General features: G+C 39.6%; 1 long non-coding RNA gene across 1 annotated transcript; it reads right to left on the bottom strand.

Moving 5' to 3' along the window:
- Positions 1-10,420: 10,420 nt before the first annotated feature.
- Positions 10,421-18,211, bottom strand: LOC112657964 (uncharacterized). Its single transcript, XR_004817991.2, has 4 exons — positions 17,955-18,211; positions 17,279-17,475; positions 16,701-16,955; positions 10,421-10,913 (listed from the first exon to the last, which is right to left on the bottom strand). It is a non-coding gene; the product is annotated as an uncharacterized LOC112657964 (long non-coding RNA).
- Positions 18,212-18,431: the final 220 nt, after the last annotated feature.

Raw genomic sequence — 18,431 nt, 5'->3', positions numbered from 1 at the left:
AAATCCTAGAACAAAACACAGGCAATAATCTCTTTGACATCAGGCATAGCAACTTTTTTCTAGATGTCTTCTGGGCAAGGGAAACAAAAGCAATAATAAACTTTGGGACTACATCAAAATAAAGTTTCTACACAATGAAGAAAACAATAAACAAAACTAAAATGTAACCTATGCAATGGGAGAAGATATTTGCAAGTGACATATCTGATAAAGGGTTCATACCTAAAATACATAAAGAACTTATAAAACAACACCCCCATAACAAGTAATGCAGTTAAAAAATGGGCAGAAGACATGAACAGACATTTTCCCAAAGAAGACATCCAGATGGCCAACAAACACATGAAAAGATATTCATTATCACTTACCATCAGGAAATGCAAATCAAAACTATGAAATATCACCACATATCTGTCAGAAAGGCTAAAATCAACAACACAGGAAACAACAGGTATTGGCAAGGATATGGAGAAAGGGGAAAGCCCTTGCACTGTTAGTGGGAATACAACCTGATACAGCCACTCTGGAAAACAGTATGGAGTTTCCTCAAATAGTTAAAAATAGAATTACCTTATAATACAGCACTATGGAATATTTATCCAAAGAATATAAAAACACTAATTCAAAGGCATACAAGCATCCATATTTATAGTAGCATTATTTGAAAGAGCCAAGATATGGAACAGCCCAAATGTTCATTGACAGATGATTGGGTAAAGAAGATATACGTATATATATATATGTATATATATATATATATATATATATATATATATACATACACAGAATGGGATATTATTTAGCCATAAAAATAGTGAAATCTTGCCATTTGCCATTACATGGATGGAGCTAGAGCATATAACGCTAAGCAAAATAAGTCAGAGAAAGACAAATACCACATGAGTTCACTCATATGTGGAATTTAAGAAACAAAACAAATGAGCAAAAGGAAAATAAAAGAGAGAGAGACATGAATCAAGAAACAGACTTAACTGTAGAAAATAAACTCATGATTACTAGAGCAGGTTGGGGGGAGAATCGGTTAAATAGGTGATGGGGATAAGGAGTGCACTTGTCATGACGAGTGTCAGGTGATGTATGGAAGTGTTGAATCACTATATTGTACACCTGAAACTGATAACACTGCATGTTACCAAAGTAGAATTGAAACTCAAAAAAAAAAAAAAAAAAGGAGATAGGTAAATGGAGGATAGGAGGCAAAAGCAACAACAGATGCCTATGCAAGCCTCACATCTGGTTGTTCAATAGACAGCTCAAAATTATTGGTCCAAAATGCAACTCTTTATTTTTCCTCTCAGTCTTTTAACTTAGAAAGTGGTAAAACTATTAACAAGTATACCAACTATTAACTCAGCTGCTCAGTCCAAAAACTTTGGAATAATATCAGATTTTTCTTTCTCTCTTTCATTAACAAGTCTTCTTGGTTCTAACTTAAAATTATATCTTCTGGGGTTTCTGGGTGGCTTAGTTGTTTAAGTGTTTGACTCTTGATTTTAGCTCAGGTCATGATCTCAGGGTCATGGATTAAGCCCTGCATCAGGCTCCCTGCCTAGGTGGGAAGTCTGCTTGAGGATTCTTATCCCTATCCCTCTTCCCCTCCCCCTACTTGCTCATGTGTGCTCTCTCTCTCTCTCTCAAATAAATAAATTTAATATATATATGTATATATATATATATATACATATATATATATTAAATTCAGTGAATCTGAGATTCAGATCTCAGTGTCATGGGATTGAGCCATTTGTTACATGACGGCTCTGTACTTGGCACAGAGCCTGCTTGAGATTTTTCTCTCCCTCTCTTCTGCCCCTCCCTTTCATGCTTACTCTCTCTCTAAAATGAATAAACCTTAAAAAAAATATATATATATATCTTCTTTCAGACTACCTCTCACCACTTTCATTACCAGCAGCTTAAAAAAAAAACAAAACAACTCTCCATTTGGATTACTCCAATTTCCTTCCAATCAGTCTCTGAACTCCCATTCCTGGTACTCTACAGTCTCTTTTCTTTATTACAGTCAGTTATTTTCTTCAATGTGAGATTTTGTTCTAATGCTGGTCAAAAACATATAATGAGACCAAATATAAAACCTAAAACCATAAAACTTTTAAAATATAGGAGAAAATCTTCATGACTCTGAGTTAAACAAAGATTTCTTGGGACACACACACAAAAAGAATGAAAACAAAATAAAAATTGATAAATTGGACTTAATCAAAATTAAAAGCTTCCATTCTTTGAAAGACATTGTTAAGAAAATTAAAAGACCAGCCATAGACTGGGAGAATATATTTGCTAAATACATATCAGATAAATATCCTACATCCAGACCATTAAGAACTCTTATAAAGCCAACATCCCATTAACAAAATGGGAAGAGACATGGCTGGTAAATAAGCACATGAAAATATGCTCAACATCATTAGGGAAATGCAAATTCAAGCCACAGTGAATGCCATTACACACCTACTAAAATGGCCATAATGAAAACTAAAAACTCACAATATCAAGGGTTAGCAAAGGTACGGAGCAATTGACACTCTCATATACTGCTGGTAGAATGCAAAATGGTACAGACACATTAGAAAACAATTTGACAGCATCCTAAAAAATTAAACCTATATTTACTGTATGAATTATCAATCCCACTCCTAGATATTTCCCCAATAGAAACGAAAACAGGAACGCCTGGGTGGCTCAGCGGTTGAATATTACTCTTAGAGACCCGGGATCGAGTTCCACATCAGGCTCCCTGCATGGAGCCTTTTTCTCTCTCTGCCTCTCTGTGTCTCTCATGAATAACTAAATAAAATCTTTAAAAAAAAAAAAAAGAAACGAAAACATTCACCCACAAAAAGACCTCTATGTAAATGTTTAAAGCAGCTTTATTTGTAATAGCTCCAAACTGGAAACAATCTAAATGTCCATCAACTGGACAAAGTGTGGCACATCAATAATGGAATACTACTCGGGAATAAAACTACTAACTACTGATTCATGTGAGGATAGGGATGAATTTCAAATGCATTGTACTAAGTGAAAGAAGGCAGACACTGAAATCTACACACGGTATGATTCCATTTTCAGGACATTTTAAAAAAGGCAAAACTATAGGATCAGAAAACAGATCAGTGGTTAACAGGGTCTGAGAGGTTGCTTATGAAGAAGCACAGAGATCTTTTTGGAGAGATGGAAATGTTCCTCCTATCTTGATTGTGGTGGTGATGGCTTGCTCAAAGTATGTCAAAGCTCACTGAATGGTATGCCTAAAAAGGATACTTTTTTTTTTTTTTTGGTACGTAAATTATACCTCTTTATATATCTGACTTTAAAAAGCACCTTTTAGGGGCTTTCTATTATTCTTAAAATAAACCTGCTCTTTGGCATAGTTTACAAAACCCTGCACCATGTGCCTGGCCTACCTGTTCATCCTCATTACTGTCACTTTCCAATTTGCACATTCTATTTCAGCCATATTGGTCTCCTATTCCTCCAAGCTCAGAAAATTTCCACTGTTTCTCTTGTCTGAGATATTTCTGTCTAGATTTTTAAATTGTTGATTGCTTAACTTCATTAAAATCTGTACTTAAGAATCCTCTCTTCAGAAAAACCTTCTCTTAATTACTTTACCTAAAGCAGTGATTGTCACCTGGCTCTATCCCCATATCCTGCTTTGCCTTTCTTCATACTAATTATCACTACCTGACATTACAGTAGGTCTTTGTTTACTTTTTTTGGGGGGGTATCTTTAAAATATATAGTTACAAAGTGAAGAATCTTACCTGTTTATTTAAATATCCTTCTCCCAGTACCTATAACAGTGTCTTTTCCACAGTAGGTACTTAGTAAAAATTAATCAAACTGAGTAAATGTCAATACTGCCAATATTGGGGAGTCATTAAACAGAGGGAGACATGGAAAAATATTAAACAGAGGAGATGAGGCTTAGTTTTGTTTTTTTTTTTTTTTTTTGAGGCTTAGTTTTTAGAAGGGGACTTTGCATGTCATGGAGGAGTTGGAAGGAGGCAGAACTAGGGTAGGGAGACCAGTTTACCAGCTTTAATATACATGAGAGAAAAGGAAGACCCAAAATCAAGATAATGGGGATATCAGTGTAGAGGAAGAGATAGAGTGAAGAAAAAGTAGAAGGCAAAATCAAGGACTAAAGGATTGGTAGTAGTTAGGGAGCAGGAAGGAAGAATAACTTAGGCTCTGAGTTCTTTGCCTGACTGGTTGATAAGATAAAGGAGGCAGCAAGATGTTGAGTATAGTTCTGGACATGCTATCTTAGTAGAGCTATTCAGCCATCGTTTGAACCTACAGTGGCCCAGAAGAGAGGTTAAATTTCCAAGTATGGATTTGGTAGTTATCAGAATGCAGGAGGCAGTTAAAACCATAAGAGAGGAGAAATTGCCAAACAGAAGGTATATACTTCTTTAATAACTTATAATGTAGTTTTTGGTATGCATGTTTTTTCTCCATGGCAGACAGATGATATGTATATATGTTTTTTAAAGTGCAAGGACTATATGACATTTTGTATCCTTTAAAATAAGTTCTTGTTGAATAATTATCTTTTTATATTAGGCCATGTGATCATAAATACAATTCCAGAACCTCTTGCTTGGGCCAGTATTTAATTAAAAAAAAAAAAGCCATCTAAGAAAAGAGCCTTTTAACTCCAGAAATTAACACCTCAAAGTTGCAAACTCCTGGCAAAAATTACAGTGAGATTCATCCTAACAATGTTAGTAAGTTTGTGATAAATCCTTTACAACAAATGACACAGTTTGCAAATAATACTTTTCAACAAAGGCTTTTCTCCATTTCCATTTATAGAAGCAATTTATCATATAACCTTCAAAAGACTAAAATAGTCATAACAGTAGCTAATGTTTAATGAGTGCTTACTTGGTGCTATGCTCAATCCCAAGCACTCCACCAAGATGATCTCATTTTATCCTATCATGACCCTATGAGGCATAGTATATTTTTATAATCCTCTTCTAACAGAGGAGGGCCTGGGGCTCAGAGGCTACAAAGCTTAACAAAAGTTGTGCTGCTGGTAAAGATATCGAGAAAGAATCTGACACCACATTTGTCTCTTGAAGGAACATATGTGATCAATTAGTTAGTATGGTTTTGTAAAACCTCTGATCCTGATGTGTTTGCTGCTTGGCTCTACATATTTTGTCTTGTTTATCTAACAAGATTATAACCTATATAAAGTCAGCTATAGTGATTTATGCATCTTATTTTAAAAAATACCTAACATCCTGTGGCCTCAAAATAAAAATGTACTGATTGAATTGAATATTATCCTTCAAACTAACAGATCCCACATCCCCATTTGTCCTCTTTGAGGGATTGGGTATATGTCGCTTTAATGAAGGGTGGAGGAAGAATGAAGGTGTTTCTCATTCCACATATTTTTCAAAGGAGTAGGCTCCTTTGTGACGATAAATATAACCTTACTTGAAGTTAAATATATCAACATTATTACTTCATCTGCCTGCTACTATGTGTATCACCTGTTGCTTATCTCCAAATACCTAGTTGAAAAGCATTCATTAGTCACTTGCTACACATAACTTGAATAATTTATATTCTACTTTTATTTCTCATTGAAGATTTCTTAAAAACTTGTGTCTGGCACATAAACTTCTCATTAGCACCTCCAACTTTGGGGAAAAAATATGATGTGTGCTGGTCTGATCTACTCTAAATATGTATTTTCTTACTCTGAATCTGTACCATGTGATTTTACTATAAGTGTAAAAGCCAAAAAGAAGCTAAACTGATTCAAAGTCTTTAGGGAAAAATTATGTATATATCAAATTTGTCATGACATTTACAAATTTAAAAAAAATTATGACATGAAATTTTACTTTTAAATGTATAGTTGATTTAATTTATAGGTAAGTACAATTAATGGAATAAAAGGATATTATAAAATGTAAATTCAACTGGCTAGTGATCAGTTATTGACTTAAATTCAAATTCACCATTTAGGTAGTTGTAGCATTACTATAGATATGCTATAGATAATGGTACAGATAGTATTAGTACCATTTTAGACATTACTAACTTTGAAATATGCAACCTTTAGTCAATAGTCAGCAAATATTTATTGAGCACCTACTATGTGTCAGGCATATGTTCTGGGGTTACATTGGTAACCTAGTAGACTCAGTTCCTGTGTCTGTAACTAACCTACTAGAAAGACAAAAGCAAAAAACCAAGTCATTAAAATGACAAATTACTGCAAGTTGCAATAAATGTTAAACAAATGGGGGCTGGGATAGAGAATCACATTGGAGAATGGCTGGGCGTCAGAGTAAAAATGTTTTGATGCTGGCCTCTATAAGGAGGAAACATTTAATCTGAACATTGAAGAATGGGTAATATATAGGTGAAAGGTATATGTTATGTGTATGTGCGCAAATGCACGTGTACAATATTAGCAGGAAGCTGTGATACAAAGCTCTTGAGGCAGGAAATTCAGAGTAACTTCAGAAAGAAACTGGGTAGGGTTGGAAAAAGGTAGATGAATGAAGGGCAGTGGTGACAGGTGAGGTTGGCAACGTAAGCAGGAACAGGATTGTGTAGGGCTCTGTGAGTCATTGAAAAGGAGTTTGGATATTATTTTAAGTAGAATGGAAAGCCATTGAAAGGTGTTAAGCAGGGACATGACAAGATCTGATTTATTGTCTAAGAAGGACAGTCATTGTGGTGAGGAAAAGGTGAGGAAAACAGATCCACAGAGGAACAAGGATAGACACAGAGAGGCTGTGGGGAAGCCACTGTGGTTTTCAAGGTAGGACGTGGTGGTGGCTTGGATCAGGTTGGTAGAAGTGAAGGTAGAAAGACGTGGATAGGTTGCTGGTGTGAATGTGGAGATAGAGGGAGAGACAGGACTAAAGGCTGACTCAGTTTCTTGACTTGAGACAAATGTAAGTGAATGTGGGGGTGGAGCCATTTTGTGGTAGGATTGGATTGTTTTGAACATATGTTAGATTTGGAATGTTTGTAAGCCATCCAAATACAGATAACAAGCTTATTAGTGTGGAGTTCAAAGGAGGGGACAAAGTTAGAAATATAGTGTTGGGAATAATTAGGTTATAAACAGTGTTTAAAACTGTGAGTGTGAGCCACCTGGGTGGCTTGGTGGCTGAGCATCTGCCTTTGGCTCAGGTCATAATCCTGGGGTCCTGGAATCAAGTTCTACATCAGGCTCCCCACAGGGATCCTGCTTCTCCCTCTGCCTATGTCTCTACCTCTCTCTGTGTCTCTGGTAAATAAATAAATATTTTTTAAAAAGCAACAAGAAAAAACCTCTGGGAGTGGATGAGATCACCTAGGAAAAATATTCAAACAGAAAAAGAAAAGCATTTAGAAGAAATTCCTGAGAAACACTGCCATTTAGAGACTGCTTATGAATCAAGGAACTTGCAAGGAACCTGAGGTGGCCAGAGAAGTGAGAAAGACCAGGAAACCCTCATAAAGGAACAATGTTAAGTAATTAAAATTTGGATAACAACAGTCTTTCTGTGCCTCTATTTCCTTATCTCTAAAAAATTATAAAATAAAAGGACTTTTTCTTAAATAAAAAAAATACAGAGTAGGTATTAGTTTTCTGTTGTTGCTATAACAAAGTACCATACACTTAATGGCTTACAGCAACAAAAATATGTCATCTTACATTTCTGGAGGTCAGAAGTCCGAAACAGGTCTTTTACCCTGGGTTAATATCAGTGTGTCAGCAGGCTTGTGTGGCTTCTGGAAGCTCTAGGGGACAGATAATTTGTTTCTTTGCTTTCTCCAGCTTCCAGAAATTGCCGACATTCCTTGACTTTTAACTCCCTTCCATCTTCAAAGCTAACAATGGAAGACTGAGACTTGACATCCCTCCAACCTTGCATCCATGTCTTTCTGACTCTGCCTTCTCTTTGCCTTCCCCTACCTCTTCCACTTTTAAAGGTGCTTGTAATTATATGTGACTCACCTGGCTAACCCAGGATACTCTATCTCAATGTCAGTGGATTAGCAATATTAATTCTATATTCAGCTTAATTCCCCTTGGCTATATAATATACCATACTCACAGGTTCTTGAAATTGAAATATGGACACTTGAAGGCGGCTATTATTCCACTAATCACAGATAGTAGTAACATATACCTCACAGGATTGTAATGAGGATAAAATGAATCAATACACAAAATACTTTCATCTGGCATATGGTCAATATCCAATAAACATTGGGTATTATTATTACTGTATTTCATTTCTATCTCAATCACTAGCCAGTGAGTTTCTCAGACAAGTGTTCTCTTCTATTCATCTTTATAACACAGATCATAGATGTTTATGAAATATTTTTTGAATGAATGCACAACACAAAGAACATTCAAGAATGTTTAGGGAATAAACAAATGCAAACATGTATACCTCAGATAGAGCTACAGAAATGTCCTACTAACCTTGTTTCTTTTGCCTTCATCAGAACTTTGTGAGATAGACTGGCAACCCTCCAAACCAATTCTTTTGTATTTGAATTCTCGGACCAACCATTTACTCATATATGAAACCTCAAGTATTTTTGTAGTATATGTTGACTTATTTCTACCCCATCTACTTCCTCTCCCATCTTTGGTTCCTTTTGACACTTTTCCCCCTTTATTCATTCAACAAACATGACTTTAGAGTGTACTACGTGCCAGGAATAAGGCTAGGCACCCCCTAAAACAAAGCTGACTTAGACATAGCCTTCAAGAGGAACTAAATTCTCAGCATTTTACTAGTTAATGTCTCCTAAGTTTCTTCCCTACTTTCTCTTCCTCCAACTACCAGCTGATTCAGACCCTTGTCACTTATTTAAGTGTTTTGTCTTTTCCTTAAGTAGAAGCCCAGAGTCAGATTACCTAATTTTATATACTCTGTTTTTTTAAAAAATTTTTATTAAGTAATCTCTATGCCCAATGTGGGACTCAAACTCATGAACCTGAGATCAAGAACTGCATGCTCTACCAACTGAGCCAGATGGGTGCCCCTACATACTCTGGTTTTAACATATGGGAGATGATTTGGGCAAAATTCTTAGCCTGCAAAAATGTTCACATTCTGGATCATACCTGGCCAAGCCCCAAGTCTCAATTACAAACTCCTTGACCCTAAACCTGCGAGCTACTTGACAGTAGGCTAGCAATTTCTTTTAATTATATAAAATTCCCATAGTATATGGAGGGACCTCATCTGCTCCTGGAAGGATAGTATTCCATTACCTTGTTCTTTTACTTTGACTTGGGTCTTACTAAGGCCCTGGAATGTAAATCTCTCAAGTGCCTTAGATAATACAAATATCTGTTTTAAGATTTATGGCAAAAATAAAATTATTTCAGGGCTGTAGTTAGCTGGCAATGGTTTGCCTCAGAAAAACCACAAACTGCAAATGTAAGTGTTGTGTTGGTATCATTTGTAGAAGTAGGGCAGAAAAATTCTTGCGGCTTCAGAAGAAGGGAGATACTTGCAAACCCCCTTTGAACTCTGCACTGGTCTATTTTAAAACAGAAGAATGGTCATGTCATTCTCTGGCTCAAAAATTTCAAATAGCTCATTTTTGCCAACAAGATTAATCTAGACTTTTTGGCCTTGCCTGTAAGATCTGCCACAAACCAGCCTCAACTTACCTTTCTGGCGTTATGACTACCTCCCCTCTGCCAGAGCCACACTGTTTTCATTATTCTTTAAACAAATACACACATGCTATAGTCTTGCTGAGGCAGTGCTAAAATGTAATTTTAAAGGGGGAAATAGAAATGTCCCACTTCTTTTTAATTAGTTGATTAATTAGTTTGAGAGGTGGAGGGAGAGAAGAGAAGTGGAGGGAGAGAATCTTAAGCTGGCTCTATGCTCAGGGTAGAGCCCGATGTGGGGCTCTATCTTGATATTGAGATCTTGACCTGAGCTGAAATCAAGAGTCAGATGCTTAACCGACTGAGCCATCCAGGCATCCCAGTAATGTCTCACTTCTAATCTCAGAGTAGGTGATAATATTAATAATAGTTACTATATAACAAGCATTGTACAAAAAGCACTGTATAGACATTAACTCATTTTAATCTTTACAACCTAATCCTTATCACATTTTACCAAAAAAGGAAACTCAGGTGTTAAAAGAAAATTGCCCAAGGTCACATTTAGAAAATGCTGTAGCCAAGATTTCAACTGATGATGTAGCTTCATAACCATGTCAATCTTCTGGAGAGACTTGTTCCCTGCGGAGGGATTGTTCTGATGACAGCTGAACCTAGTCTAGGAACTTTTATTGCCTCTGCTGTCTTCTGCTGACTTTATAAAACTTTGCTGTTTAAAATTGAGCCTTCCAAATGAGCCTTAAAGCCTGTGTGCTCCACAGAACCAAAGTGTGCTTTATAATTGGACTCTTTTCTTTCTTTTTTCTAAAAAGGACCAAACAAAGCTAGAGGTTTCCCTGTATCATCTCCCTTGCTGAGAACCTTTATTGAATTACAAATTCATAAGTGAAATGTTTATGTGAGTTATATAATTTAAGCTTTCCATGAGAATGCCCTGAGATAATGGATAACAGCTGTGAGTAGCTTTAATACCAACTTGATCGTACCTGGAGCGCCTTCATAGCCGGAGAGGCTGGCCTGCAGTGGTTCTCAGTCTTGGCTGCACATTAGAATCACAAGACAAGCAGAGCTTTTGAGAAACACTCGGTGGCCGGGCTCCTCCCCAGACCAGTTCAATTGTAGTCTGGTGTTCGTGGAAGTGCAGGGTGGGTGGGTAGGTGGGTGGAGTTAGCAGGCACTGGTAGTTTTCGAAGGCACCTCAGGTGATACTGATGTGCAGCTAGAGCCAAGGCTACAAGAAAAAAAAAAGGTGTTTATGTAGTTGTAGTGATCCAAAAGCCCTAATGGCAATCCCAACCCCTAATTAACTTAAATTCAAACAGTATGTGTCCTTCTTAACTGTCCAAAATGTGTTTTTAAAAATATGACCAATGGCAGTTCTCTGAAGACATACATGAATTAAGGAAATACAAAACATTTTGGGGATGGGATGTCCCTTGGAGTTCCTCAATGTGTATTTGAATGTGGTTTGAGCACGTGCATCATCTGTCTCTTGGGAGCTGGTCAGAATGCAGAATGTCACGCTCTCCCCTAGGGCAGGCTCTACACACTCAGGCAAGAGCCACACATTAAAGTGTGAGAAGCACTGTGTTGGAAATCCTGTCAGCCACTACATTTCTCAAATAGGGATAAAGGAAACAGGATAGCTACCAGCTGACGGAACTCCCACTCAGAGCCTAAACTCCCACACTGGAAGCCAGGAGACCATGTCTACTGAGTCCTGGGCATGTGACTTTTCCACTACATTATGCTGATATGCCATGAAAATAAACTATTGTGGGTCTCTTTCCCTGAGCAGATCCAGATTATTATCTTTCCTCTGCATCAAGGATGTTTCCAGGCTGTGGGATGGAAAATGGAGCTTTTAATGATCACCTCATGTTTGAAAAAGGGGGAAAGACTCTTAAGATAAAATACATACAAGTAGAATTGATCTGTAAAGTCTAATTTTCCTTGGCCTCAGAGACAAAAAACTATAGTAAAATTACTGAAAAGTCATTTTTTTTTTTTTTAATTTTTATTTATTTATGATGGTCACAGAGAGAGAGAGAGGCAGAGACACAGGCAGAGGGAGAAGCAGGCTCCATGCACCGGGAGCCTGATGTGGGATTCGATCCCGGGTCTCCAGGATCGTGCCCTGGGCCAAAGGCAGGCGCCAAACCACTGCGCCACCCAGGGATCCCTGAAAAGTCATTTTTAAAGAAATACAAGAATGCTTTGAGTATGAAGCTATAAAATAGAATTATTTTCTTGAACTGTAGTTGGATAAAAGGGGCACCGGGGTGGCTCAGTCGGTTACGTGTCTGACTCCTGACATTGGCTCAGGTCATGATCTCAGGGTCCTGGGATTGAGCTCTGTGTCATCAAGCTCCATACTCAGTAGGGTGTCTGCTTCTCTCCCTCTCTCTCTGCCCCTCCCCTCTCCCTTTTTTTCTCTCTCTCTCCCCTTCTCTCTTAGTTAAATAAATAAATCTTTTAAAAAATCTTAAGTAAAAAGGTTGGGTTTTATTCCAATAAAAGTTTCCATTTCAGCTCTGCTTAAAATCATTTGTTGGTATAAATTTTTGCCAGGCTACAAATCTTAGATGTGTGTAGATGTAATTGTTTATGACCCTCTATAACTGAAATTATTTCACTCTGTGGCACCCTATTCTGCCAATGGTAGAAGACTTAATATTATCAAATTGGGGTCACTTGAACAAATCACCTCCTTGTAGTAAATGTGGAGGCAGGGATCCCTGGGTGGCGCAGCGGTTTGGCGCCTGCCTTTGGCCCGAGGCGCGATCCTGGAGACCCGGGATCGAATCCCACATCGGGCTCCCGGTGCATGGAGCCTGCTTCTCCCTCTGCCTGTGTCTCTGCCTCTCTCTCTCTCTGTGAGACTATCATAAATAAATAAAAATTAAAAAAAATAAATGTGGAGGCAAAAATCAGCATTACTTTCCTACGAAGGCTGAGGGTAAGGGCACTTCTGTAACATTTGGTATTAAGGCAGGTATAGGCACTACATGCCATCCCTATATAGCTGGGTGGTATCACATGGTCTAGTCTCATCAACATTTCTGGCATCAGCTTTGCCTGCTGCCCTCAGAGACAGGTGACCTGCTTTCACTTCATCCAGTTGTCGGTTTCTGCTCTAGGCTCCCAAAACTTGCCTGCAGGCTTGCCTCTTCTGCCCACCCCTCTCCTGCCTGGGCCCAGAGAGGAGGAATGCAAAGTGCTAGGATTTTTCAGAGACCCATGGCCCCTGAACCCTAGTTTCAGAGTCTAGGAATCTCTCTTGCCTTCCTGTTTGTTGAATGCCTCCCTTTCTGGTGGGAATTGTTCTTACATACTTACACATTTCTTCTGCTCTACCATTCACGGTATAAACTCCATGCTCCAATTTGGCCAGTTTGTGCTCTTGATATTTTTAAATTTTAATTCCAGTATAGTTAATATACAATGTTGTATTGGTTTCAGGTATACAATACAGTGATTCAACACTTCCACACATTACCCAGTGCTCATCACGACTGGCTCTTGATATATATATATATATATATATATATATATATATATGCTCTTGAATATATATATTCCCTTTTAAATATATATTTATAAATAAATAAATAAATAAATAAATAAATAAATAAAACTCCTTTTTACCTCAATGCCAGAAATGTATAGCTGGATAAGGGTCTCCCCAGGTGCTCAAAAACCAGGTGGAGAAAACAGCCTTCTTTTTCCAGGCTGTGTCACCCATACCCTAAGAACAGCCTACAAAGAAACTCCTCAGTACTATTTGGGTGGTGGAGAGAAAAGCAATGGGGAAAACCTGGACAACACAGTTTTTGTTTTTGTTTTATTTTTTAAAAGTTATTTATTTGACAGAGGGAAAGGGAGAGAGAATTTCAAGCAGACTCCAAGTTGAGCTCAGAGCTTGACATGGGGCTTGATCCCACAACCCTGAGATCATGACCTAAGCCAAAGCCAAGAGTTGACAATTAACTGACTTCACCACCAGGGGCCCCTGGACAATACATATATATATTTTAAGATTTTATTTATTTATTCATGAGAAACACACGAGAGAGAGAGAGAGAGAGAGAGAGAGAGAGAGGCAGAGACACAGGCAGAGGGAGAAGTAGGCTCCATGCAGGGAGCCTGACGCGGGACTCCATCCCGGGACCCCAGGATTGTGCCCTGGGCTGAAGGTGGCGCTAAACCGCTGAGCCACCCGGGCTGCCCTGAACAATATATTTTTAAAATGAACCACAACCCTGCCCAAATCCCTCAGATTAAACCATATTTTAAGTCTAGTATGGTAAAGGTCTTTCAATTTTTCAGGCTTCTATTTATGAGAGGCAGAGAATTATATAAACATTATTTGAGGGGATCCCTGGGTGGCTCAGCGATTTGGCGCCTGCCTTTGGCCCAGGGCGATCCTGGAGTCCCGGAAACGAGTCCCGCGTCGGGCTCCCGGCGTGGAGCCTGCTTCTCCCTCTGCCTGTGTCTCTCCGCCCCCCCTCATGAATAAATAAATAAAATCTTAAAAAAGAAACACATTATTTGAGTACCCTGTGCAAGACACTTCATAAGTCCAATGTGAAAGATATATACACTCCGTGCCCTCAGGTGTGTATTAGTTATCCATTGTTGCTGTAACAAGTTACAACACTCATTGGCTTAAAACAGTACAAATGTATTAAGAGTCCTAGAGGTCAGAAGCCCAAACCCAGTCTCACTGGGCTAAATCCTGTGTTCCTTTTGGAGGCTCTAGGGGAGAATTCGTTTTCTTGCCTTCTCTAGGTTCATAAGGCTGCCTATATTCCTTGGCTTATAGCCCCTTTTCCAAATTGAAAGGCAGCAAGTAGCACCTCCCTTCTCTGACCTCTGCCTCCTACTGATGTCTTTTCTCTCTGACTCTGAGCCCCCTTGCCTCCCTATTAATAGGACACTTGTGTTAGGTTGGGCTCACTCAGATAATCCAGGATAAACTGATCTTTATTTTTATCACATCTGAAAGTCTCTTTTAGTATATAAGGTAGCATATTCATAGGTTCAGGGATTACGATGTGGACACCTGGGTGCCTGGGTGGCTCAGTTGGTAGGGCATCTGCCTTTGGCTCAGGTTGTGATCCTGGGATCCTGGGATTGAGTCCTGTGATGGGCTCCCTCTTAGCGAGGAGTCTGCTTCTCCCTCTCCTGCTGCCCCTCCCCCTGCTTGTGCTCACATCCTCTCTCTCTGCAAAATAAATAAAATCTTAAACAAAAAGGATGTGGACACCTTTGGTTGGGGGGTACTATTCACCACAGGCCTCCAAGAGGAGAGGCACATGATAAAATATAATAGTTGGAAAATTTTCTGAGATACAAATCTATGTTTTTCTTCCTGTATTTTATTTTTTAAAAAGATTTATTTATTTATTCGAGAGAGAGTGAGAGAGAGCATGAGAGCACAGGTGAGAGGGGCAAAGGGAGAGGGAGAGAGAGTCTTAAGAGGACTCTGTGCTGAGCACCAATGGGGCTCAATCTTATGACCCTAAGATCATGACCCCGAGATCATGACCTATGCCAAAACCAGGAGTCAGACACTCAACGAACTTTGCCACCCAGGTGCCCTTGTTTCATATTCTTTATCTTCTCCCATTCAAGCAGGAAGCCAGGGTATGACTTGCCTCAGAAGGGCAGAAAGCAGAAGTTGTTGGCAGTACACTTCCCTTTCTGACTTTTGATTTTGTGAAGGCTAAGTGCACTGAGGAAATTAATCTGGGTGTTTCAGGGAAAGCTGAACAGGAAGCATGGAGACAGGGACAGGCTCCATTTTGTCTTCAGTGTGAGTGGGTGGGTTTAGGAGTCAGGTGTGAAGCTCTTGACCCCTGGAAGTGGTGAGAGCTCAGAGAAAGAACTGCATGGCTCTTGGCTTTGTCAGGATTCCTATGCTCAGGCATAGCCCAGAATTAGCATAGTTGCAGTAACCAAGAGTCTGTGGTGGGTTTCTGATGACTGAGGTTCAGAGGAACCTATAGGGAGGTCCTGCAAGCAGGACCAAGAATGAACAAAATCAGAATACCCCCCAGCCTGTCAGAATGGGGGCTTGGAATAAAAAATAAACGGGTTTGAGGAGAATAAGGAAATCCATTATTTCTTGCTCAACTGTCTAAACCATAAATAAAAAACGGAATAAGATCACTACCCTAAAAGGAATATAAAGAAGACAGATGTTTCTTCATTCCTCCCACCTCTCTTTAAGTACAAATCTTCCTCAACCTACAACAGGCTTATGTCCTGATAAACAATTGTAAATTGAAAATACCAAAAGTTGAAATATCTTAAGTCAGAAATTAGGCATTTAATACACCTAGACTACTGGACATGATAGCTTGGCCTGGCCTATGTTAAGTGCGCCCAGAACACCAACATAAGCCTACAGGTGGGCAAACTCATCTAACACAAAGCCTACTTTATAATAAAGTGTTCAAAAACTCATGTAACTTACTGAATACTGCACTAAAAGTGAAACACAGAATGGTTATATGGACACAGGATGCTTGTCTGTGTATCTGTTGTTTATCCCATTGACTACCTGGCTGCGTGGAAGCTGCAGCTCCTTGCTGCTGCCCAGCATCACGAGTGAGTGTTGTACTGCATACCACTAGTCTGAGAAAAGATTCAAATTCAAAATTCAAAGTAAGTTTTCTACTGAATGCATGTTGCTTTTGCACCATCGTGAAGTCAACCATCGTAAGGCAGGGACTGTAGAGTGTAAGACGCAGTCAAATAACAGGGCTTCACACTACAGTGCTAGAAGAGTTCCTGGGAGGGAAGTACAGGGCAGGGAGGGGCACCTGATTCTAACTTAGAGGGTCAGGAAAGACTATCTGGAAGAATTGACATCTAAGCTGATTAGGAGATCTCAAGTCTTGGTGATTGGAAAAATAGTGACAAGAAAAGGGAAGGAGAGGAAGAGCCTCCATAGAAGAATGCCTGGCCAGGAGTTGAAGTTCAGCTAGTGCTCTGGCCAGGTGAGCCATACCTCTATTCCCCTGAAGCGAGGGGCAGTCATTTCTCTTGTTTTTCTCCCTTTCTCTCCCCCTCCAATCGCCACCTCTGGAGAGTTCCTTATTAAGATTCTCATCAGGCTCTGCGAAAGCTTCTGACAGCCCAGGCTGAGATGTGCCCCAGGCTAGGGAGCGTCTGTGTCTGGTGCTCAGAGGAGAAGTTGCACCTGCGGTCCAGGTTTTGATTCACATATGTAGGGGTGTGAGTTGGAGCTGTAAGAATCAGTAACCTGAATAAGGGAGAGAAAGTAGAGATGGAAGAGAGCAAAGTGGTGAGGAAAACCTTAGATTTGACTGTAGTTAGTGGCATTCAAATACCTCCCCTCAATATTTTTTTTAATCAAGAGTTGGTTTAGTTTTCCAGGCCAGTTCTCATAACATGACTTAATATGGCCAAACTATAATATCCACAGCACCAGAGAAACAAATCCCTCCTTATTATGTTGTTTCTATTTGTTCCAGGTTCCAACTGGGGATTTCAAGAACTCATTTTTCTCACAATCCCAAAAATAAAAGTGCCCCCTCCCTGTCTGTCACCCCCAACCCTACTTACACGGGCCTGGCTTTTTCATGGATCCCAGTGACAGTGGCTGGAGTTGGGCACTGGGGCTTCTTGGTGGGGGTGGGGCAGCAAGGGAAGAAGGGTGGCGGGGACAGCGAGGCAAAGGCCCACGGCTGCCAAGGCTGCGTTCTCAAAGAAGGACTGGCTCTCTATGGTCTGGCAGAGCTCTTCTGCTTTTTCTACAAGGACTACATGAAATAATCCATATATTAATGATTTCTTCACTTCTGACTGTGTCTCTATTCACCTGCCCTGGTAGATAAAAAATACAACATCAGGACCTCTTGGGTTTCTTGTCCCCTCCCCTCTCTTCTTTAATCCAGCACCTATGGCTGTGGATCTCAAGAAGAGGGCACTGGAGGTGGGAAGGAGCATGTGATCCTGGTCTACATTGGCACCTGTGAAGAGAAATGTCCATAGCTCCTGCTACCTGGTCCATACTTGGAGCACAGGAATTGTTCTTCAAGGCCACCTCTTCTTCAATCAGTTCACACCCGTGAGGCCTGTAGGTCAGGTTTAACCCACAGAGACTACAGTGGCCTGAATGTTTATGTCTCCCCAAAATTCATATGTCGAAGCCCTAGCCCTCAAGGTGATGGTATTTGGAGGTGGAGCTTTGGGAGGCACTTGGGTCATGAGTGTGGAGCGCTAGTGATGGGATTAGTACCCTTAGAAAAGAGACTCCAGAGAGCTCTCTCACTTATTCCACCATGTGAAGACAAAGTGAGAAGACTGAAAAAGCAGGTCTTCACCAGACACTGAATCTTCTGGCACCTTGCTCTTGGACTTCCCAGCCTCTAGACCTGTGAGAAATACAATTGTGTTAATTATAAGTTACCCAGTCTATGGCATTCCTGCTATAACAGACCTCATAGACTGAGACAGGAACATTTAATTTGACCCATGGAATTGATCCAGTTAAAAGTTAAGAGTTTGTAACTTAAACTTTGGATTTGAAAAATTGGAAGGTCTGGCAATGCTGGACCCCCACTCTTATTAGACAGCAGTTGACAGACTTTGAGTAACAGCTGCCTTGCAACATGGGCCATTTCACTCAAGGACACCTGAAGGTATCTTAGTTGTAATGTAACTCCTGGTTTAGAAACGACATTTATTTCCTGGAATCTTACCTGTTCCCACCCCT

Source organism: Canis lupus, chromosome 8 (genome assembly GCF_003254725.2).
Source record: "Canis lupus dingo isolate Sandy chromosome 8, ASM325472v2, whole genome shotgun sequence".
Lineage (NCBI taxonomy): Eukaryota > Metazoa > Chordata > Mammalia > Carnivora > Canidae > Canis > Canis lupus.
The sequence above is the reverse complement of the archived record's forward strand: the minus strand, read 5'-3'. Positions and strand labels throughout refer to the sequence as shown.